Source organism: Euprymna scolopes, chromosome 6 (assembly GCF_053919585.1).
Source record: "Euprymna scolopes isolate OS-2025 chromosome 6, ASM5391958v1, whole genome shotgun sequence".
Taxonomy (NCBI): domain Eukaryota; kingdom Metazoa; phylum Mollusca; class Cephalopoda; order Sepiida; family Sepiolidae; genus Euprymna; species Euprymna scolopes.
The window spans coordinates 73,318,845-73,343,906 of record NC_136487.1 but is presented as its reverse complement, the minus strand read 5'-3'; positions in this window follow the sequence as shown (position 1 = coordinate 73,343,906).

The following is a 25,062-nucleotide window of genomic DNA, read 5'->3' as shown; positions in this document are numbered from 1 at the left end:
TGAACGGACATTTTGTATTATTTTTAATAGTCGAACGACCGTTCTCATCTTGAATGTTATCTTCGCAACGTTTCGGTCGATGTAACCTTCGATCTTCTACCCGGTCGTAAACAAGCTAACTCAGCAGATTAAATAAGAGATTCTGTTCGTAATTTCGTTCGGATTCCCGACTAAGGTTGCATCTTGTCGAGGTCGGGAATCTGTACGGAATTTCGAATAGAACCCTTTCTTTAATCTGCGATTGTAGCTAATTCTCGACCGGTTAGAAATCGTAAATAATTTTTGGTACTTATGAAATATACGGACTGTGATGAAATAATAGCGTTGTTATTTAGAAACCCATTTTTAACATGGGGAAAGGTCATTCATTCGTGTTGGCTTTTGGGGATTATCTTCAGATAATGCTCACCTGAAACCGCAGAGGTCAACGCATCTATCCACTGCGCCACGGGTTACGATCAAGGTTAGATTTTGTGGTTTTATAAATCCAATATTTTTGGTCTTTCATTGCCGGGTCCGTACCGAATGGTATTATTTTTATCTTTTATTACTTTTTTAAAAAAATTATTCTTGGAATACTTTGAGATGAAGATGAGGATAACAATTCCCCAAAAGAATGTATGCACAGATTGTGAAGCCTCATCTCAAAGGATTCTGAAAAAAAAAAGTAATTAAAATAAAAATAATGGGGGAAGAGGGCTTTTATAAAACGATTCTATACTTTCACTCAACAATTTAATAAACAAAAGGTACCTTAAAAATGAATTTAACTTATAAATTTTATCTAAAAATTGCACGGTGCGTAGACTGCAAACGTACCTAATTCTTAAGTACAGTAGAACCCCGTGATACGAGATTAAAAGTTAGTAACAAAATACAGTACAGTATATAATACACATGTATATAATCAAATAATATCATAAGTAACACCGTAAGGCGGGGCAAATAAGCATAACCTGAAAAAAAACATATCCTAGGGCCACCGTATCTTGGGGTTCTACTGTATTTTGAATATTACTTGCACTGAGGATTGAACCATCAATCTTCAGAAGAGTGTCATTAGGAACTGAAAAAACTGAGTAGCTTATACGGTGTGCCAAACTGTATCCATCTTTCTATATATATATATATAACTAACAGGGGTTTCATCATCGCACAGGCAGCATTACTCTGCGTATAAATTTAACGGTAGGTTATAAGACAGGGGCGTTCGAAATAAATGTTTCTGTTTAGAACATAATTAGACCATTGTACTTGATTTTTACATTCTGAATTTTAATTTAAGTCATTATCTGAAAATAATTTCATAAAATTAACAGAATATTCGGTGCATGTCTATAAAATGGACAAAACAAAAGTTTTATAAGAAACATTTGAAAAAAAATCTTTATAATGCACGTGCTTGTCACTGCATGAAGATGTTATATTCCAAAAATCACGTAAATCGATCAAGTAGTTTTTTTTTATTTAAGAAAATCAAATATTATCCCACGGTTTATCGGAGATATGCTCCACACCATGTTGTCTTAGAGGTAACGACACTGACACACCTGGTGGAAATCTGGTGCAAATATGTGATCGTCAAGGGCAGACCACCGACGAAAATGAAAAAAAAAAAAAAAATGGTACTCTTGCAGAATTGGATCCGGATCCTCGGGAGTTACCGTCAATCATGGCTTGGGATCGACCAACATTCAGTGGATTAAAGCCGAACGTTGCTAAAATGTTGAAACGCTAAATCGATTTTTTTTTTTGTATTCAAAAATGTGAGTTTTTAATTAGTATATAGATGAGGAGGGGGTGTTACTATACATAGATTCGAAAAAGTTGTCCCAAAACAAATAAATGAAAGCAAAGGTAAGGTAAATTACGTTTCTACCTAACTGGATAATTTTTTAGTGTTTTTATTTAATGTAAAATGTTTAATCGGCTTGAAAAACACAGTGCTTATCGATGTATTTGAAAAAGACAAATGGTCGCTGACTCTGTTGAATACGTTAAGTTTGGGAAAATCAGTTAAAAACTAAAAAACTATACAAAACAGTATCAGACACCCACCGATTATCTGTTATCGTGACATAAGCTGAAATATTCGGTGGGTTTTTTACAGTATTTTGCATAGTTTTTTAGTTTTAACTCATTTTCCCAAACTTAACGTAATCAACAGTGTCCGCCACCATTTATATTTTTCAAATACACCAATAAACACTGTTTTTCGAGCCGACTAAACGTTACATTAAATAAAACGGGTTTGTATTACTAAACACAAATACGAAAAAGTTGTCGAAAAATAAATATAGCAAATAAATGTTATCAAACGCAAAATAAGTTACTTTTCTACCTAACTGGATAAGATTTTAGTGTTTTTATTTAGTGTAAAATGTTTAATCGGTTCGAAAACATGCAGTGTTTATCGGTATATTTAAAAAATACAAATGGCGGCAGACTCTGTTGAACACATTAACTTTGGGAAAATGAGTTAAAACTAAAAAACTATACAAAATACTGTCAGGCACTCACTTAATATATGTTACCGTTATCTAGGCTGACATATATGCGGTGGTTTTTAACAGTATTTTAGTATAGTTTTTTAGTTTTAACTCATTTTCCCAAACTTAACGTGTTTAACACATAATTTGCCGCCATTTGTAATTTTCAAATATAGCGGTAAACGCTGTGTTTTTCGAGCCGATTAAACATTTTACATAAAAAAACTAAAAAGTTATCCAGTTTGGTAATAAAGTAACATATATTGCCTTTGATAATATTTGTTATACATTTGTTTCTGGATAACTTTTTCGAATCTATATGTACAGTAGTACAAACCCAATGAAAACACTACAGATTATCCAATTAGGTAGAAAAGTAACTTATCTTGTCTTTGAAAATATTTACTTGTTATATATTTGTTTTTGTTGACAACTTTTTCTAATCTTTGTGCAAGTACAAACCCAAAGGGGGTATTTTTCTGTCTAATTTTATTTTTGGTACCGCGCTACTTTAAAATAATTTTTCCAAGTTAGATTTAAATTTCACGATATCTTTGTTTTTGGGGGTATATTTTCGAAAATTGTGAAGGTGGACCTAATGTTTAGGTCCACCTTCACAATTTTCGACCATACTGAATAAGAAAATATCATTTAAAATTTGCAGAGGCAAGTAGTTTTCGAGATATAAAGACCTGTACTATGCACTATAAGTCACTGGCGGCCATGAATAAACACTCCCAACCTCCCCATATTAAGAACGGCTTTCGGAATAAACACCCCTAAGTTCCCCATGTTAAAAACGGCTTTAGGAATAAATACCACCATGAACGGCCTTCGGGATAAAAACCCCAACCTTTTTGTTTTTTTAATAAATTGTTAGTTGAAAGCACAGATTAGTGACAAAACACTATCTCTTCCCCATGGTAAGAATGGATGAAAAAATAACGGTTTTCTTGGTAGAAACTTTTCTGTATTTCACCTAACAATTTCTTTAATAAAGAAAAAGCATTCATATTTTCTTATATAAAAACAACTTCTGTAGAAAAAAAAAAAGGAAAAAAAGTGTACTTTCAATTTTGTTAAAAAAGGGTTTCTTAAAAAACACACAAAAAAACAAACAAACAAAAAACAAAACTTTAACCAAACAATTTACGGTAAAAAAAGCAAAAACAAAACAATGTTGAACGCGCACAATATCTTTTTATTTTTATTTTTTTTTTTATAATTTCACGATATCTGTTTTTGGTGCTAATGCAGAGTGATCCGCGCAAGTTTTTAAATCGTATTTCCAGGTTTAATTAAAGTTTTATGATATGTTTTTTATTTAATTGTAAGATTAAAGTACAGAATAGCCACAAAACACCCTCCCCTCCCGATGTTAAGAATGTCCTTTTAAATAATAACGTTATTATTTCAGCACGGATTACTCTCTGCATGAGTACCCTTTTAAAAATAATAAATTGTTAGTTGAAAGCACAGAATAGTTACAAAACGGCGAATTTGCACAGATGGCCAGCACTACAGGCTGACCCGGTACTTTTAAGAGAGGGAGTCACGCCAAATATCTACACCGGTGAAAACGTGAATTCGATTTTTGAAACGAACAATTGCATATAATTAAACCTTTTTATTTATCAGAAACTATACAGAACGAATAACACGAACGAATTATATATATTTTATAAGTATTTATTTAATGAATTATATATATTTATAAGTATTTATTCAACGAATTATATATATTTGTAACTATTTATTAACCAGAAAAACGAACGAATTATATTTATAACTTTTTATTTAACAGAAAAACGAACAAAATAAAAGCAAAATAAATTTGATAATGAAACAATTTTTACAAAAGAAATGTGAAACGTAACAGAACAAACCGTAAAACTTTATTGTAAAAACAAAACTTTATCGTAAAAAATCTTTACAACAAAAAGTAAAACTTTATCTTGGGCAATGAAAATAACGCAAGTTACTCGAAAATCGAATTCACGTTTTCACCGGTGTAGATATTTGGTTTGGCGTGTCTCCCTCTCTTAAAAGTACCAGGTCGGCCTGTAGTGATTGCCATCTGTGCAAATTCGCCTACAAAATACCCTCTCCGCTCTATGGTAAGAATGACTGAAAAAAGAAATAAATGCATAAAAATATTATTGAAACACGTTACCCAACCGTAAATTTTCTTCGAATAAAAAACAACATGTACTTTCACCTAACAATTTATAGTTTTAATAATAAAAAGTTCATATTTTCTTATATCGAAAGAACTGTTTACAAAAAAATACAGAAAAAAAACAAACAAAAAAAGCAAAAAAAAAAAAAAGAAAAAACCGTGTACTGCCAATTTTGTTAAAAAAATGATTTTTACAACTTCGACTTTTATGTTTCAACTCAAAACGCACCTTCTGGCGAGCAACTTTTTTTTGCCTGATATAACAAAGAAAAAAAATTTTTAATTAAAAAATTTGGAAGATAAACAAATGAATTAAAATTTTTAAAATAGGGGAAGTTTTTTTGTTTTAGTTATCGAGTAAACAGAAAATGAAATCTTGTAAATCATCTCGTCAAATCGTGGTGTTGGTGTATGAAATGAATTGAAACGGAAGTTCAGTTTTACCAAGAAACAGTTCCGCAGAATTAGCTTACGAAAAATATTTTTATTTTATTTAATATTTTTATAATAGGCGATGTTAATTTATTTTAATAACATAAAAGCATTACTTGACTCTAAAGATAGTCTGTCTGAAACCAAGATTATATATATATATATATATATATATATATATATATATATATATATATATTACACACACACATACACACATATATAGTTGGATTACTGAAGTTAAGCAACATTGACTCTAGTCATACTTAGATGGGTGACTATTTTGAAATAGCAAATGCGGTAATGAAGGAAGCACTATACTAATCATGCTGAGAAGTGTTATCGGCGACAGATTCACAACATATCATGTGGATGACTTATGCCATCCATTCCGCTAAATGCTAAAAGATCGGGGATAAATATCAGATCCAAAGTGACTTATAGCCCAGAAAAACTAATATTTTCTATTTTTATTCTATATCTATTCTTTTTTACTTGCCACCGCACGAGGACAGACGAAGACAAAAAAAGAAAAAAAAAAAAAGAAAAAAGGATTTTAATGTGAGAGAAAATCCAGCTCCCTCAAAAGGTAAACTCTGGATTGCAACCAAAATAAACATTTTCTCTCTGTAGAAGGATGAGACTCTATCTTTGCTCTATCGTTATTTTCATTGAAAGTGTTCAAGTGAGCTTCAATCTATAAAACACCTTGTAAAACATTCACAACAATCACTCGTCTAGCTACAATCACTATCAACAATTTCCCCACTCTCTATCCGTGCCTAAAACTAAACGCAAATTCCATGAACAAAGTTTTCTTTCCGTAGAACTATCCGCTTATGGGACTCTGTACCGCATTCTGCTTTCCAGCTGACTACAACATGGTCGTTTTCAAGTCCTATGTAAACAAGTTCTTTTAAATAATGAAGTTCTACCCAATTTCCATCATTACCGATCATCGCGATGTTGTCCCACCGATCACCTGACATTCGTTAATCCGTATCCTTGAGTGGCCTTCAGGTCTGGATAAGTGATGATTTTTCTTAAAAACCCGTCTCTTTCGCTGACAGATGACAATACAAAATGAAACGTAATATCAGAACATATACTACACTTTGCTCCTAACCAAAAGGTTAGGCCGCTATTTACATCTTTCTATCTTTCTTTTTCTCTTTTTCCTTCTTTTCATTGTCTTTCTTTTTTGTATTTTTTCCTTCGTTTTTTTTCACACTATTCTATTTCAAGTTTTTTTTTTCAAAAAGAAAAACAACCCCCTATTATTAAATCATCACTATTATTTCCTTTTAATTCTTTCATTTCGTTCACATGTTCACGACCCTATCCCTAAAACTCACATGTCTTCCGGATTGAATTCCCCGCTGATTTTTCTATTTTTTATCCACTTGAGTTTTCTTGAAGAGCAAGGAAATTCCCTGTCGCTCTTTCTCGTTCGTTTCCAATTCCCGCGCGGCCCGGCGCACGTCATTTTGAGCCCCCACGAACCCCGACGTGTGCAAGGTAGAAACGTCCTACTCTTGAAAACGAAGAGTAAGGAACTTTCCTACGCGAACTATGGCCACTCCAAAGATACATATAAAACTCGTACAACAACATGAATTAATCTATCTATATAAATAGAGGAGCACTCATCACGCACAAATACATTCAATACTTCGTACGAATGCGCGCGCACACAGAGAGAGAGAGAGAGAGAGAGAGAGAGAGAGAGAGAGAGAGAGAGAGAGATAGAGCAAAGTACACATATTTTGCCGACACCATAATCTGAAAATTAACAGATGTAATAACTGTTAAAAAAATAGTTATTACAACTTTAAATAGGCTTAAAATGAGAGGTTTTGTTGTGTGTATTCTTTTTCCTTTTCCTTTTCCTTTCATTTCCCCCTGCTGGCGCTACTCGAGCAGACTATCTGAGAATATCGGTTTCTCACCTTAAGATTGATGTTATTGTTTATTTTTTCCTTTCCATTTGCATAACTCAATCATGTTCTGCAAAGCCGAAAACAGAAACCACAATTTTCCTCTACAAGACAACTAAAAGAAACGTTTTGAAGATATAAGAAACTTGAAACATAAAACCTTTTTATTAAAATGACTGAATCTGACAAGTTTTTTTTTTATGCCGTAAAACTAAACAACTAAACAAAAAACAACACAAAAAATACCCGTAATACAGTTTCACAGAGCAAATAACATTTTATAAACAAACAGTTCCTTACAACAAAAGGGACGGACCATCTTTCTGGGGAATTACATCTTGCCAAACAGGAAAACATTACCTTCGCTCATCCGAGTCTTGGTTGACGAATCTGTAAACAGCCGCAAAAAGATTCCTTCCAAAAAAAAAAACGACCGGGAATTTTCGGTTATATTTTCACAAAACCTTTATTACAAATGCTTTCCCATGGGAAGATTGCACACGTTTTTTCCCTGATGTACAGGGCCCTATCCACATCGCTAGCTGACCCTGTCTCCAACCGCTCCAACTCTCTCCGTTTATCTCCCGCCTCCCTACTCTCAAACCGCTGACTAACTCTGTATATTTCTCTACTATCGCTTGCTATTACATAATTCAACTCACATCATTTAACATGTGACTTTTAATCACGTTTTCTATCTATTATTTGAAACCTATTTTTTTATAATATTTTAATGTTCATTTCTCAAGGTCGCATTCCCGCTCTTTTGTTTATTGTTCTACTATTCTAATTCCGAAATCTATAACATATTTGTCTTTGTTCATACTGACAAAAAAAAATTGTTCTTTTATCTAACAGTTTAACTCTTAATAATAATAGTCGATTTCGGAAAATCGACTATCAGTAAGGGAATCCGGTATTCCCAGCATAATCTGCTACATGGAAGGGCTGTCCCCTTTCCATGTAAATAAGAAGAATATTAGATGAGTGAAAATGAGATTAGGATAAGCCTAGAATCGAACCTCGTAGGCAAAGTTAAGAAATGGAATGTGAGAAATTAAGTCTATTGTTAATTCCATTAGAAATCTGAATATTAAATATGTCAGTAAAAGAATGAACTATGAAAATTAAAAATATATTGTTAAAAATAGGTTAGGTTAAAAAATAGGTTAGGAGAGGATTCTTTTGTTTGCAGAAGTGTGTTTGGACAAACAGCCACGTGAATTTAGGCACGTTAGAAAAACACACTTCTGACGTCATAGACAAAGGACAATTCTCCATATAGTTCTATGGGTTCGGATTTTAGAGGCAGTTAGCCAGTCAGTCGGTTAGTCAGTCAGTCAGTCTGTTAGAGTCAGAGAGAGTTGAGAGTCAGTCAGTTGGCAGTCAGTGGTCAGTTAATCCCCTGGAAGCGAAAGGGCAGAAGATTAACCATGTAGATACATGTGAATTCCTGACGTTCATCGACCGGTCGATCAGATGAATAAAGAAATCATCATTGTTTTGTAAGTGTTGTCTTATGTCGTCATTCAGTTACAACAGAAAAGGTAACGTGTTTATCATCTTGTTATGAACATTGTAAACTCTTCCAAGATATGTCCCATCTTCTCTATTATAAGAAATGTGTTAAAAGAACTGATATATAAATGTCTTCTCTCCCTCATCATCAGACTCGTTACCTCCATTATAAATCTACCCGTTATATATGTCCCCGTCATCACTTTAACATGAACCCCTACTACACAACAAATCTAGCATGTGTAGTTTTATTTCTAATAGTTTCCTTGTTCTTCACAAGTGCTCTTTTTCAATCGTTTTTTTTATTTATTATTATTATTATTATTATTATTTTTATTATTATTATTATTATTATTATTATTATTATTATTATTGGCTCACATGGAGCTTTCACACAAGTCAACAAACGATCTGATTGGGAACCTGTGGTGTTCTCTGGAGGCTGATTAACAACAAGTCTCTCCAGACGTCCAGTTCTCTCCACCCCGTTCGATAGCATTTGCAAATGAATTTGCATCATCGCAACAGCCTCTTACCATTATTATTATTATTATTATTATTATTATTATTATTATTATTATTATTATTATCATCATTATTTAAAACTCTGTGATTTCAGCATTTTTCAAAAATGGAATTTGTCTGCCAGTAAATACAGTATACGATATGAATTATCCCCCCCCCGGGAGATCGGGAAGTAGTCTCTCTTATATCTGAACAATCGTCGCATATTTTTTTTACTAAACAAACACACATACACACACGTATATAAATATAAATACATACACATACATTCGTTGTTACTATTTATTTATTTAGTGTACTTATGAAATAATTATCCACGGACTCCTCATCGGAGTTGACTATACTAGTGTTGGAACTCCCAACACATATATCTGCATGCGCACTCGATCCTACACCTTATGGTTCGGGCTTCGGGCTGAGGAGCTATAGATATGGTGAAACACGTATCCGTTAATAAAGATCTTATAAGCAATATATATATATATGTATATAAAGCAACATATATATATATATATATGTATATAAAATAATAAATATGTAAAGTAATATATATGTATATATATACATATATATATATTACTTTACATGTATATTACTTTATATATATAATATATATATATATATATAGTTTATATATACATATATATAGTTTATATATATATAGTTTATATATACATATATATAGTTTATATATATATAGTTTATATATACATATATGTAGTTTATATATATATAGTTTATATATACATATATATAGTTTATATATATATATAGTTTATATATACATATATGTAGTTTATATATATAGTTTATATATACATATATATAGTTTACATATATATAGTTTATATATATATACATATATACATAGTTTATATATATACATATATATAGTTTATATATGTATATATACATATATATAGTTTATATATATATATATATATATATATATATATATATATATATATATATATATATATTCCATCTCTTTTTCCATTTTCACACTAATTTTTCACCAACCATTTAGCTCACCATCTTTGGTCGCATTGATTCATTAACTCCATATTATCCGGTCTCGACGACGACGACGACGACGACGACGACGACGACGACGACAGCGTGTCTCAGCTGTTTTCTTGCTTTTTTTCTTCGCCATGCGATTTTTCCGCCACCTGTGTTGTCGGCGGCCCCTCATCGCGTCTGTCGACGCATAGCTTACCACTGGCTTCCTTTTTCTCCCTTTGCTTTTGTTAAGAGCGCTACGGAGAAGAGAGGTGTTCCGTATCAAACCAGATTGAGATTATAGGAGCATCGGTCAAATAAAGTGTGTGTGGTGTGCGTGTGCGAGAGAGAGAGAGAGAGAGAGAGAGAGAGAGAGAGAGAGAGAGAGAGCGAACAAGGGAGGGGCTGTGGAAGTAGGCAGTGATGGTGGTAGTCCAGAGTAGCCAGGGTTATGTGTGTAGGATTAGCGAAAGGAAAGCCAACGACAGTTCGCCATTTGCAAAATAAAAGGAAATTACAACAATAAAGTACAACAAACAAGCAACAACAACAACAAAAAAGAAACACAAAGTTGGTTTATTAAAAGAGGTGAGGGTGGGCAGAATTAATTAGTATGAAGACCCTTATACCCTCCCTCGGCGTACGACGAGTCTCCTACTCTTGACCCCACACAATTAGCCCTGCTTCAACCTCTTCCTTCCCGATACGAGCCTACGCGATTGACGTTCACACACGCAAGTGTGCAGGGCAGGAACAGCCACATACACGGACAACTCTCGAAAACATATACAAATACAAACAAATATGTTTCCATCTTGATTGTAAACACTAAGCATTACACATTGTATATATTACCAGAAATATATAAAAAACAATTAATAACATACTTTATATTACCAAAGCTAACGCTCGGAGCACGTGATCATTCCCAAAGAAACCTCATACAAGATAATGGGACAATTCTCTTGGCAAACAAACCAAAGTATTATTTCCTTTTAATCACCAAATTATTAGCGTAATTTGAATAAAATATCCACCATTTATTTAACAAATTATATCTAGTTTATGAAGCTATCTTGTGAGATTTTAAAAGTTAAACCTAAATAGCATTTAAGCTGGCATATCAAACTTTGGTTCTGACTAGCCAAGTTTTTTTGTTGTGATTGGACCATGTTATTGGTACTATAACAACGTACCTCGTTACAGCTTTTTAAGGATATATGTACTCCCGCCTGGAAAATTAATAATATGGAAACATTTTTCAATAATGAGCGAAAAAATAAAAAACAGCAAGAAGAAGAATTAATATTTTAAATTGAAGAATATGAAAACAATTGTCTCCCTTACAGCTACAATTTTGTTCCTTTCTGTATAAGTTTAGAAATGTTAAAAACTAAAAAAATGACTTTTTCGGCAAAATAGTCAAAGAAAATGTGATAGGATGATTGACCCCCACCCCCAAACAATTTGCAACTGTTATTTTTAATTTATTGTTAATTACTAATTGAAATCCCTTAACATTAAGTCTTAAATCTTCAGATATTTTCTAGAATCAAAACTATACAATGGATTTTGATTTCGATGATTTTTGATATACGGCATAATCACGTTGACACACTGGTTCTCGTTAGACCACCGAAGTTAAGCAATGTTGAGCATGGTCAGTATCAAATTGATATTTGGGGATACCAGGTGCTGTATGTAGAAGAAAGTCGACAACTCCCTGCAAGAGCTGCAAAAAACCGAACGTCGTCATCTTCCCTAAGGGGATATAAATGCGACTGGAAACCGCTTGTGAATTTCATACTTTCATGAAATTTCCTCTTTTGGAGGAAGCCGGTTCAACCCGCTAATGATTAGTGAGGCTTCGGTTGGGAATGGATTTTGACCAATATTGTAATAGGGATTCTAGATATAAGATTAAGTAGAATTCTATTTTGATCTTAATCCTCATATGGAGAAATTGTGGTGAACGTTCTGTTTGGGGAATTTATTTTATCCGTCCTAGTAAAGATATTCTTCTTCATTATTGTTGTGGTGGCAACCACTTATTTGCATATGCGAATAACATAACACTATAAATGGCAAGCCTAGGTTGGCCTTGGTGTGTCTTACTCAAATGCCACCGGAAGTGACGCCGAAGAACGTACATGTCCTCCCACCAAGACTCTCTGACTCGACACCGTCATTTGTACATATTGTAAATATACCTTTTCTTTAATTCACTTATTATTGCGTTATCTTGTTGTTTGCGTCTTCATTGTATTTCCTTACTAATTATTGTTCAACCTTGCAACCACAACAGTTGGCGACGAGATATGAAGCATCAAATATAACAGTTTGACGAAGAACTATTTAAAAAAAAAAAGTACAACGCAAAGGTTGACCATTTTTTTTAAGGAATGCAAAGTGTTGACGAGCAAACGGATTTTACGCTAAAGAGAAGTTTCAACTCAAGTGAAAAAAATACTCTAACGTGGCAAAAGCGACAATTTACGCCGTTTTCTGGGAATCCGACTTGCAAGCGAATGTAAAAGTGAATTTTTGTTTGTCGCTACACGACAAATCTTACTAAAGGACCAACTTGCAAACGAAAAGCGAACTTTGTTCTGTCGCAAAAACGACAGGTCAGACCCGTATTACGAAAAGCAAGGAAGTAACCTACGAAAAAAGTTCACCAGTGGATTCTAATTACTGTTCTCCGTAAACAAAACAACAATTAAAGGACTTTTTAATTAATGTTTTGGTTGACGTCGGTACTAAAAGGAAATACCACAGCTAAAACTAAAATTCAAGGAAAGGATTTTTTTTTTTGAAGTTGTCACTGAATAACGGATAATACAGTAAAACGTCACGGAAAAAAAGGTAATCTCAATTTAAGAGGTATTTTAATTACTAAAATACTAGAGAAAAAAAAACTCCAAGAACTAAATGTACTGCATACATTTATTCAATTGTAACTCGATTAAAAAAAACAAAACAAAAAAAGACCCAAACTTTTATTTTGTGGAAAGATTTACTTATTAGTAAGTGCCTAAAAACGGAAAGTCAATTCCATTTCGTGATTCCAGATAAACCTATTTTATTTTTTTTTGCAGCGTGACTCGCAAAAAGAATATATTATTGCAAGCAGCGATATTATTAGTGAAAACAGGAGCTTACAGCAATTTGCTTTTTTGTTGTAACCCAAACCGGTGTATATGGTACATGGTACAATATTTTTTAAAAACTACACACTAAAAAAAAAAAACAAAAAAAAAACATGGAAGACTTATCAAAAATGTTCATGCAATTTTTACAAGCACAGACTGAGCGGGATGAACGCAGACAAGCTACACAAAACGAGCTTTTGCAAACACAAGCTACACAAAACGAGCTTTTGCAAACACAAATACAGGCACAGGCTGACCGCGAGGAAAAGAGAGAGGACAGATTATTGAAGTGGCAGCAGGAACAAGAAGAAAAGCAGAAAATGGCGCAATTAAAGCAGAAAAAACTGCAATTGGAACAGGAATAAAGGAATAAGAAACTGCAATTGGAATATGAAGAAAGACAAGAGGAACGTTTTGCTAAAACACTGGAACTACTAAAGAGTAATCGAGATAATGTCGATAGTGTTAATTTCTCCCATACAACTATTTTTAATAGTATGGACACATTTCATTATGTGCTTGAGGAAGAGAAGAATTTTGAAGCATACTACACAAGATACGAGGATGTTTTTCAACTGGACTGTAAAAATTGGCCAAATAGTCAGAAAGTAAGCCTCTTACTCAGAAAATTGGGTACATCAGAACACAGCAAATTCGTAGATTACATATTACCTAAAAAAAAAACTGCGGAATTAGAGTTCATCGAAGCTGTAAAATTACTAAAAGAATTATTTAATCCAAATATATCTCTTTTTCATAAAAGATGGCTGTGCATGAATCTAAGAAAGATGGACAACCAAGATTATTTGACATACGCATCAGTTGTCAATAAAAACTGCGATAATTTTAAGCTTGCAGAACTAACGGTAGAAGATTTTAAATGTCTAATCTTCGCTCAAGGGTTAGTTTCCACGAAAAATGCAGAAATACGCAGACGAGTGTTGTCTAAGCTGGAATCTGAGCAAGATTTAACCCTCCAGAAACTAGCAGAGGACTGTGAAAGGGCCATTACACTAAAAAAAGGATTAAAAAAATATAGAAGAATCCGGAGTGGCATATGTAAGAAAAGTTAGAAAACCATACGCACCAACCAAGAACTTTACAAAGAAAAGCAATGGAACGGGATATTCCAAAGATAATAACCATAAATATAGTACATAATATAACAAGCCCCTTCCTAGATATAACTGTAAGAGATGTGCAGAAAAGCATTGGGAATCAGATTGTCCTTATAAGAAGAAAAAATGCTACATTTGTAAGAAGGTGGGACACAAAAGCGATTGCTGCAGATATAAAGATTACACCAGAAAGAGAGTACAGCAAACAAAATCAAATACAAAATTAGACAAAGATCGGCGAAAATACGTAAAAGTGGAAATATTTAAAACATCAATAAAGTTACAACTCGACTCCGGCTCCGATGTTTCTATAATAAACCTGAATACGTGGAAAAAGTTGGGAAAACCGGCCATGATGAAAACAAGTAAAGCAGCCCGGACGGTAACTGGTGGTGGTATAAAATTTGAAGGAGAAGTTGTCCTCCCGATAAAATTGAAAGGGATTTCGAAGAAATTAAAAATATTCGTACTAAAAAATAGTGAAAATCTGTTTGGAATAGATTTAATTGAGAAATTCGGACTATGGGATAAGCCAATCAATACATTCTGTAAAAAATTAGAATGTTCTTCTCCAACAACAGTAAATATAAAAGACGATTTAAAAGAATTATTTCCTGAGGCATTCACGACTAACTTAGGTCGCTGCAATAAATTCAAGGCCTCGTTTGAACTTAAAGAAAACGCCAGCCCAATTTTTAGAAAAAAGCGAAATGTTCCGTTCGCTGGGTTGGAAAAGATTGATAAAGAATTAAATAGATTGGAACAGACGGGAATTCTATCAAAAATAGAACACAGCGAGTGGGCAGCCCCTACAGTATACGTAAAGAAAAAGAATGACGAAGTTAGAGTGTGCGCAGACTTTTCGACCGGGGTCAACTCCCTATTAAAAGATCACTATTACCCCCTACTAAGCCCAGAGGAAATATTCACGAAGTTGAATGGGGGTAATATCTTCTCCAAGATAGACTTGAGCGACGCGTATTTGCAAATACCGGTCAAGGAGAATTGCTCAAAAATACTATGCATCAATACGCATAAGGCATTATACAAATACAACCGATTGCCTTTTGGCATCAAAGTAGCGCCTGCCATCTTTCAGCAAGCGATGGACACCATGCTAAGTGGTATTGAGTGCGCATGTGCATACCTGGACGACATTGTTGTCAGGAGCAAATCCCTAGAAGAACATAAGGAACATTTGAAACAAGTATTTACTCGAATACAAGAATTCGGCTTTAAAGTAAAAGAAAGTAAATGTGACTTTTGTATGAGCGAGATTAAGTATCTTGGACACATAATAAACAAACATGGACGACGTCCATACCCAGACAGATCTGCGACAATAAAAAATGTGCCAGCACCCGATAATGTAACAACCTTGCAGAGTTTCTTAGGACTCGCAAATTATTACCAATCTTTTATTGAAGGAATGCATAACTTGCGAGCCCCCTTAAATAATCTGCTTAAAAAGGATACACCGTGGAACTGGACGCAAGAATGTCAAACCGCTTTTGACAAAATAAAGAGCGCACTAACATCCGAATTATTCTTAACGCACTTTGACACAAACTTAAAAATAGTCGTCGCTAGTGACGCTAGCTCCTACGGCTTAGGAGCATGCATTCAACATATTATGCCGGATGGGTCTAGAAAACCAATAGCGAACGCTTCGAGAACGCTGATACCAGCCGAAAGGGCATATTCACAAATCGAAAAAGAAGCGTTGAGCATAATCTTTGCCGTGACTAAATTTCACCGATATTTATATGGTAGACAATTCATACTTGAAACCGACCATAAACCGTTAGTCACGATCTATGGATCAAAAAAAGGATTGCCGGTATACACCGCAAATAGATTGCTGCGCTGGGGTACAATACTACTTAATTACGATTTCCAGCTACAACATCTAGCATCAAAAAAGATTTGCCATGCGGATGGACTGTCAAGACTGATACCACAGAAACACAATCTGGAAGAATCAGTCATTGCAGCAATTCGGACAAATGTTGAAGTAAAAAATATGGTAGCAAACATCATTAAGGAACTACCCGTAACTTTGTCGGACATTAAAAGGGAAGCCGAGAAAGACGAATATATAAAGGACATAAAAGAGAAAATTATAACGGACACAAAGGTGCAGGAAGTTTTCTCCATATGTGACGATGTGTTACTGTACAGCGAGAGAGTGGTAATACCCAAAACATTGCAGAATAGGATGTTAAGAGATTTCCACACAGGACATCCGGGGATAAATCGAATGAAGTCGTTAATGAGAAGCTACGTGTACTGGCGTAACATGGACACTGACATAGCGACAACAATTGATAAATGTAAAGGATGCCAGTTAGCGGCAAAATCTCCACCTATAGTACACAAACCTTGGCCGAAAACCGACCAACCATGGTCGAGAATCCACATGGACTTCGCTGGTCCAGTAGGTGAAAACTATTATTTAATTGTAGTGGATAGTTTCACAAAATGGCCGGAGGTAATGCGTTGCAGGAATCCAACAACGAACAACTCAATAGGGTTCCTACACGAGTTGTTTGCAAGATTCGGTGTGCCAGACACACTGGTCACTGACAACGGAACGCAGTTCACATCCGCAGAGTTTAAGGAATTTTGCGACGCGTTCCAAGTGAAACACATCACGACTCCGCCGTATCATCCAAGGTCGAACGGCCTCGCGGAAAGGTTCGTGGACACGCTAAAACGAGCGTTAAAGAAATCCATTGGAACACCAACAGAAAAAGCTTTGCAACAATTCTTGCAAGTATATAGGATTACACCACATCCTAGTACACCATCAAACATATCACCAGCTGATCTAATGTTTGCCAGAAAGTTAAAATCAGCGTTTGACAAACTATTGCCAAGGCAGGCAATTATCCGAAACACTACACACACGAGAAGAAAGAAATATAACTCGGGAGATCGAGTATATTTTAAGTGCTACAGAAATAACACATCTTACTGGGAATGTGGAGTAGTGGATAAACGCATTGGTGATTGTACATACATGATTAAAGGTCCACAGAATATACATAAAAGGCACCTAAATCAGATAAAAAACGTCATATCCAAGATGATGATGATACGACAACAGTCGAAGAGGAGGACACCATAGATATCATATACGAATCTTTTAATTTGGAACCGCCTCAAAATGCACCTGAACCCCGAAGATCAGGTAGGAAAAGAAAAGTGAATGAACCATTAATGGTAAACCCAAAAAGAAAAAGATATTGAAATCTGTGTGACTTCAAATCTTGGGAGGGGGGTGTTGTGGTGGCAACCACTTATTTGCATATGCGAATAACATAACACTATAAATGACAAGCCTAGGTTGGCCTTGGTGTGTCTTACTCAAATGCCACCGGAAGTGACGCCGAAGAGCGTATATGTCCTCCCACCAAGACTCTCTGACTCGACACCGTCATTTGTACATATTGTAAATATACCTTTTCTTTAATACACTTATTATTGCGTTATCTTGTTTGCGTCTTCATTGTATTTCCTTACTAATTATTGTTCAACCTTGCAACAACAACAATTATATACATGTGTATTATATAGTGTACTGTATTTTATTACTAATTTTTAATGCCATAATATATATATATATATATATATATATATATATATATATATATATATATATATATATATATATATATAAAACCTATAGTATTTTATACGTAAATTTCATTCAGAAAATTATAATTTTTCCAAACAAAAATTTATTATCTGACCTGCTTGGGTAGGATTGAAACCGCTATCTTCAGACAATGCTCATCCGGAGCCATAGAGACTCAACGCCTCTATCCATTACGCCACGAGCATAGACGCATTGAGTCTCTATGATTCAATCCTACCCAAGCAGACCAGAGAATTAGTTGGCGAAAACGTGGTTAGACAACCATGGAAGGCAGTAATTACTGGGGATACAGTTACGAGACTCAGCATTTCTATCCCGTCGCGGTTAATCATCTGAAGAAGGCCTGAGTGTGAGTTGGCTGAAATGTGGTGAAACAACGACTATGAAGATGAGGATAACTATCAGCTAAAAAGATGAATGCACAAATTTCAGGAATGGTTTAAGATTTATCGTTGAAAAAGTTTGGAAAAGCAGAAAACCATTATGATGACTGCTACAGTTTTTGTGTCGTTTTGTTAAAAAGAAACATGATCGTGATGTGTAATCTAATATATAAACGACTATATGTCTGTCTGTCTGTCTGTCTCCATATTTTTAAACTCTATCTCCTCCGAAACTAAAAGTCGCAGAGCGGCGCTGGGGGCCTCAAATGATTTGATTTTTTTCGGGCCGTTCTTTGAAGAGCCTTTAGCCGGTTAAAATAGTTTTAAGGGGTCAAAAATGTGTCAAAGTAAAAAAAAAAAAAAAAATCGTTAAACATTTTGTATATTACTCTTATTTTAGCTTTTAATTTTTAATTTTGAATATGTTTATATGCGTGTCACGTTCGTACAGTGGTAACGTCAGCAGCTTTAAATGCCACAGTTTCGATTCTAGCTGATGGCTCCCAAATACTTTTTTTTTTACTTTTGAAATCACAACTCTATAATAATATATACGAAATCTGCACAAGTCAAAATATCATATTTAAGCGTATTTTACACCTGGGAAAAGTCGCCCCCCACCGCTAGTCTATGATAAATTATGAGTATGGTTTACTATGGGAGGGAGGGGATACAACTTGAAAAAAAATGGCGAGATTTTATCTATTAATTTGAAGAAATAAAAAATTTATACAATTCAAATTTCAGGAAAAAATATACAAAATTGAGTAATTTCATTTCCGGTACACAAAATATCTGACCCGGGGAGAAAAAAAAAATGGACAGTATTTTTGGATTTAGTGTTATATCCAAATTACCTTTTAGCTTCCCATGAGCAAAATATGAAATGTGTGGTGGACAGTGTAATTTTTTTTCTCTGGCTTACTCGGGTTACTATTCTCGAATCGGTTCATGTAACCCTCGATCTTCTTCATGACCATTTGTTTAAACTTGGAATTAAGTACGATGAACTAATAAACCAATACAGAATTTCGAACTGAACGCTTTATTATATTAATATAGATAAACAAGCATGATCGTGTATTAGTGTTAATTTTTTATGGTATTCTCAACTATTACCGTCTGTAGTTAGGGCCGAGTCTTTAACCGAGAGAAGACTTTCACTTAGAACTGAGTGTTAATAAACGCCTTTAACGCTACAGATTTGAGTGGATAATTATGACATGAATTTCAGGAGTTATGAACTTGCTCTTGATCACATGTGTAACATTACTACTTATATATTCTCCATTATATAATGAAAATATGCCGTATATTTCAGCGTATAAGGCGACCGTCAGATAAGACGAGGTACAAAATTGGAGTAAATTTTAATAAATTTATCATATATCTGTTGTATAAGACGACTGCTAAATCCCGTAACCATGTTTGTTTAGCCCAGGCTGTGGTGGATTCTCTCATCGAAGACAATGAATGAGGGTTCAGTATGCAATTTTCAGCAGCTCCTAACCTTTGCGATACCGCATGTATAATTCCAATCCTGCAGACGTCCGGCACACTCCTCTGCAGATTGTGAACTTATTGATTGAACAGATAATCCTTCTTTGCTTCGTGCTTTGAAGTCACAGTGGCATACATATTCATTTTTTGGCAGATTTCTTTGGTGCTTTACCTTCATATTTGCACGAAGGGCGTCCCTATGACGAAAGCGGTTATGTTCAAATTCTCTAGCTCCTAGAAAACACATCTTCCTCCGTTCGCTGCGATCCCCTGCTGCACACGCACAGGAGCTCAGAGAAAATTCACAACGCTTCAGGTTGTCTTTTAGTTTATCTTTGTAACGAAGCAGGGAACACCCTATTGGGCAGCAAGAATTTGTCAGTTGCCCATAAAAGTTTTGCTTAGGAACTCTTGAGTCATCAATTCTCACAAGATGACCCAGCCATCGCATTTGTATCCTAACCAAAAATGATTCAATACCAGTGATTTCCCGTCTCTCCAGTAATTCACCATTTGGAACCGATCCCGCCATCCAACATTGCAAATAGAACGCAGACATCTCATATGGAAGAAATCAAGGTCCACGTTTCGGCACCATACAGAAGAGTAGGCAGAACAATAGATTTGTAGACTACCACCTTCACTTTTAGAGACACACCGTGGCTGTTCCAGAGTGTATCGCAACCTAATAAATTCCTCACTGGCTTTATTAATTCTACTTTAGATGTCCTTTTCAAATTTAGTATCATCAGACACAACAGACCCAAGGTATATAGAATGAGATACTATTTTGATGTTAATTTGAAAAGGATATATATATATATATATATATATATATATATATATATATATATATATATATATATATATATATATATATACTTGATAATCTATCGGGTATTGCCCGGAAATCTTTACTTTCATTTTAGTTCCCTCCTTTTTGAACTGTCCATTTTTACTTGATGTCATTTGGAAGTCAGCTGACGTTATCTTATACGACGTCATAGCAAATGACGTCGTATATGATGTATACTGTTAATAAACAACCAAAGAAACAGGAATACGCTATATATATATATATATATATATATATATATACATATACATATATATATATATATATATATACATATATATATATATATATATATATATATATATATATATATATAGAGAGAGAGAGAGAGAGAGAGAAAGAGAGAGGAGATATATTCATAAAGGATAAAAAAATTTCTGTAGGACGGCATATATCGACCAGCTCTCTCATTTGAAAAGGCCGTATTGGTTTGAAATAAGTTCATAATGAAATCGGGCTAAGCTTCCGGTGCGTTTTCTTTTAACATATATATTTCCACACAACAAATAGGTTAGTACAGTAATTTGATATCTATCTCCCTCTCCCCCCCTCTCTCTCTCTCTCTATATATATATATATATAGAGAGAGAGAGAGAGTCTATTTTGAGAGAGAGTCATCCACATATAGTACTGTTCCGCTGTATCACAACTCATCAATATGGCTATATATATATATATATATATATATATATATATATATATATATATATATATACTGCATTATAATAATTCTCCAAGTTCCAAATATCAAGTTTTCTCAGTTGGTCATTTATTACTTTTCAAAAGGTATCCATTATTACAATATTGTTTCGTGTTATGACTGCAAAATTATGTAATTGCTGCACGTACCTTTCAAGTGTTTATTTAAAAAAATCTATAAAAAACACCATTTTGAACAACTTACATTATTTATGTCACCGACACACCTTGCCGCTCCTTCTCGGTTACAAAGATGGTCTGGAATCCAACAAAAAGACATTCAATGAGCTTGGATTTTTTCTAATTTTTAAAAGATTGGTATATATTAACCCAGAATATCATTCTAAAATTTATGATTCTCTATCCAATAATATTTTGGAAAATCTCCTCAGCACCACCCATGTTGCTGACTTATTTGGGAATGAAGATTTATGATGTGATCAGAGGATATTTATTTCTCTTCCACCACGAGAAGTGTGACACAAGGGTTGGAAAGTGGGATTGAAAAGTAAGCGCTCCAGAGAAGGGGCGCCTCAGGTGATTAGCAATAAACTAACTCTTTCTTAAAGAGAGAAGCCAAAGCCTTGGAAAATGGACCTCCTAGAACTGCACAGAACCAACATTACATCGCAATCAACAGGGAACACGTTATTACAGAAATGGGCTAATCTCTGTTGATTTGGATGTTTAGGGGGAAAAAATCTCCCGGCTGCGGAGGGAATACACACTAGTAAGATTTAAGCATCTCTTCATCTCATAGGCTGCCACCACCTCCCACTGCACACACACACACACACACACACACACACACACACACACACACACACACACACACACACACACACACACACACACACGTGCAGCTTTATATTATAAGAAGATATACATATATATATATATATCTTAGAATTCTGAGGTGAATAGAAACACAGATTAATGAATCGTGTATTATCGCGTCTTGCAAATTATTTTTAGGAGGTAATTGTATATAGAACAATCTCACCTAGAAAAAGAATAGCTCAATACACTAAAAATCGGTTCTTTAAGAAAGACATTTAGTATTGCTATGCACGTACAAATTAAAAAATATATAACCTTTTATATATTTTCACACAAATTCATATATATATATTTATGTGTGTGTGTTTTCATGTATGTGTGTGTGCGTGTGTGTGTGCTTGTATGTGTGCTCGCCCGCGCGCACGTATAGGTGACATAAAATTTTTCTAATAAAAAGACGAACCCATTTTTTTTTTGTTACTCACGTTCACCCCCTAACAAAGCATATCGCCACTTAGACGTAATGGGACTACTATTTGGGGACTATTTCTAGAAAAAGATTAACAAGATGTTGGTTTAAGTGACATTTAAACTTCTGCATGTCAGTAGTGTCAAGGAAGTAGGAAGCAGAAAGGGAATTTCAAAGTCTAGCTGCTCGAGGGAAGAAATATATTACAGTAGAAAGCTTTCTGGCATTTAGGGACCTCAACAGTGAAGGGGTGTGATATTGTTTCTAAGTGAGTTTGTAGATGATATGCACGTCGATGGGGGCATAAATGCAACGTGTTCATCAGAGTAAATTCCATTAAAATACTTGTAACACAGGCATAGAGATGCAACATTGCGGCGATGGGACAGGGGTTGGAGCTTAGTTGACAAAGTGGGACCTATTAGATTGAATACTTTTTTGGACCCTATCCAAGAGGAGGAGACTAGTAGTAGATGTTCCATCCCAGATATGATAACAACACTTCATGCATGGGTGGATGGTGGCTTTGTAGAGGTACATGATGCTCTCACGTGTGAGTAGTTTTCTAGCCTGAAAGAGGGAGCCCACCTTCTCCACAGCAGCCTCCGCAATGTCCTCAATGTTCTAGTTCATGGATGTTAAACCAATGAGTTTGAAGGAAATATACCCATCTCGGACACAATATTATCAGAGAGGTCGTTAATGAATATCAGGAATAACAGTGTTCCAAGGATCGACCTCTGAGGCACTCCTGCATTAATGTTATGCTGTTTGGATGTACATTCATCAATGAAAACCTGGATGGTCCTATTATCTAAGAAGGATCTAATTATATTTCGTATAAGTTCAATATACGAATTAATTTGCATTAACAGCCATTCGTGTCAGACTTTGTCAAAGGTCTTGAATATATCAAGGACTACAGCCTCATCCAGTGCATGGTATATGCGTTCAGAGATGACTTAAACTATTTGCAGTAGAACCACATTGCCTAAATCCATACTCTTTATCAGAGAGATTAACTTTTGCGGGGTGGTGGACTAATGCTTGATTAATTCAGGTCAGAAAGATTTTTGTGAAGAAGGGAGGAGACTGATAAGTTAGAGGGTCAATCCTTTCACTATAATTCTTGTACACTGGTACCACAGAGATCATCTTACAGCTACTAGAGAAGAAAGATTCAGCAACGCATTTATTTTTTCTCGCTTCCAGACCACACCATTGTAAATGCTGAGGAGGAGCTAGAAAACAAATGACAAGTCAAGCAAGAAGTTCATACTTACTCCGCCACCTGAAATTATATCGGAGGGAAAATCAATCATTCTATAATAATAATAATAATTAAACGATGGGTGATTTTTATTTCTTAAGGGTCATGAGAAATGATGACAATAATTTATATATGAAAAATTAAATGACTAGAGTAATTTTATATGAATATTCTTGTAATCTATCTGGATAGATTGCGCGTACTAACACTGGCGAAGCACATTTTGTCATCATTTTAGCCAGAGAGTGTTCACTACTAATATATATATATATATATATATATATATATATATAAAAAAAAAAAAAAAAGAATCCTGAAGTACCAACACAGTAATCTCCTAAACAAACGAGATGAACTGATGGCCAGATGTAGACATAAATGTAAATTTAAAATAACCAATAACTCTAGATCCGACGAACAGAGAATTCTATAATGGTAAAGACACCGAATCTAACACCACTAGGTTAATTACGATAAACCATCCTACCCCACCCCACTGGCAATTATAGTGTTGTCCGGTATATACTCGATAATAACTACTTTACGATTTGTTGTCCGAAATCTAAGCTAGGCACATATATATATATATATATATATATATATATATATATATATATATATATATATATATATATATATATATATATATATATATATATATATTCTTTCCCCGAAGTACCTGGTTTATCCAAATTACTTATAAATAAATGAGATAGCCTTAAGATAATAATTTTTCTCTGCAGCTAATACATTAGTTATTAAACTGAGTTAAGTCAAAAAGACCAAATACTAAAACTAGATATTATTAGATTTGATACAAATCAACACAAAAATATAATTATTTTACTTATTTCTTTATGCGTGCATGAGAATAATTTTGTTGTACGGAGTGAATAAAAGTATATATTAACCGAAACTAGATACGTCCTATCGAATTGGGGGCGATCAATGTTACAATTTCCCACTTCTTAATCAATTAAGAATTGAAATATTAATTACAACGACCGCTATAATCACCAATAAAATTATTTACATGAAAATATATAAAATATTAAATACATAAGACTCAATTTTTAAATTCATAGTATTATA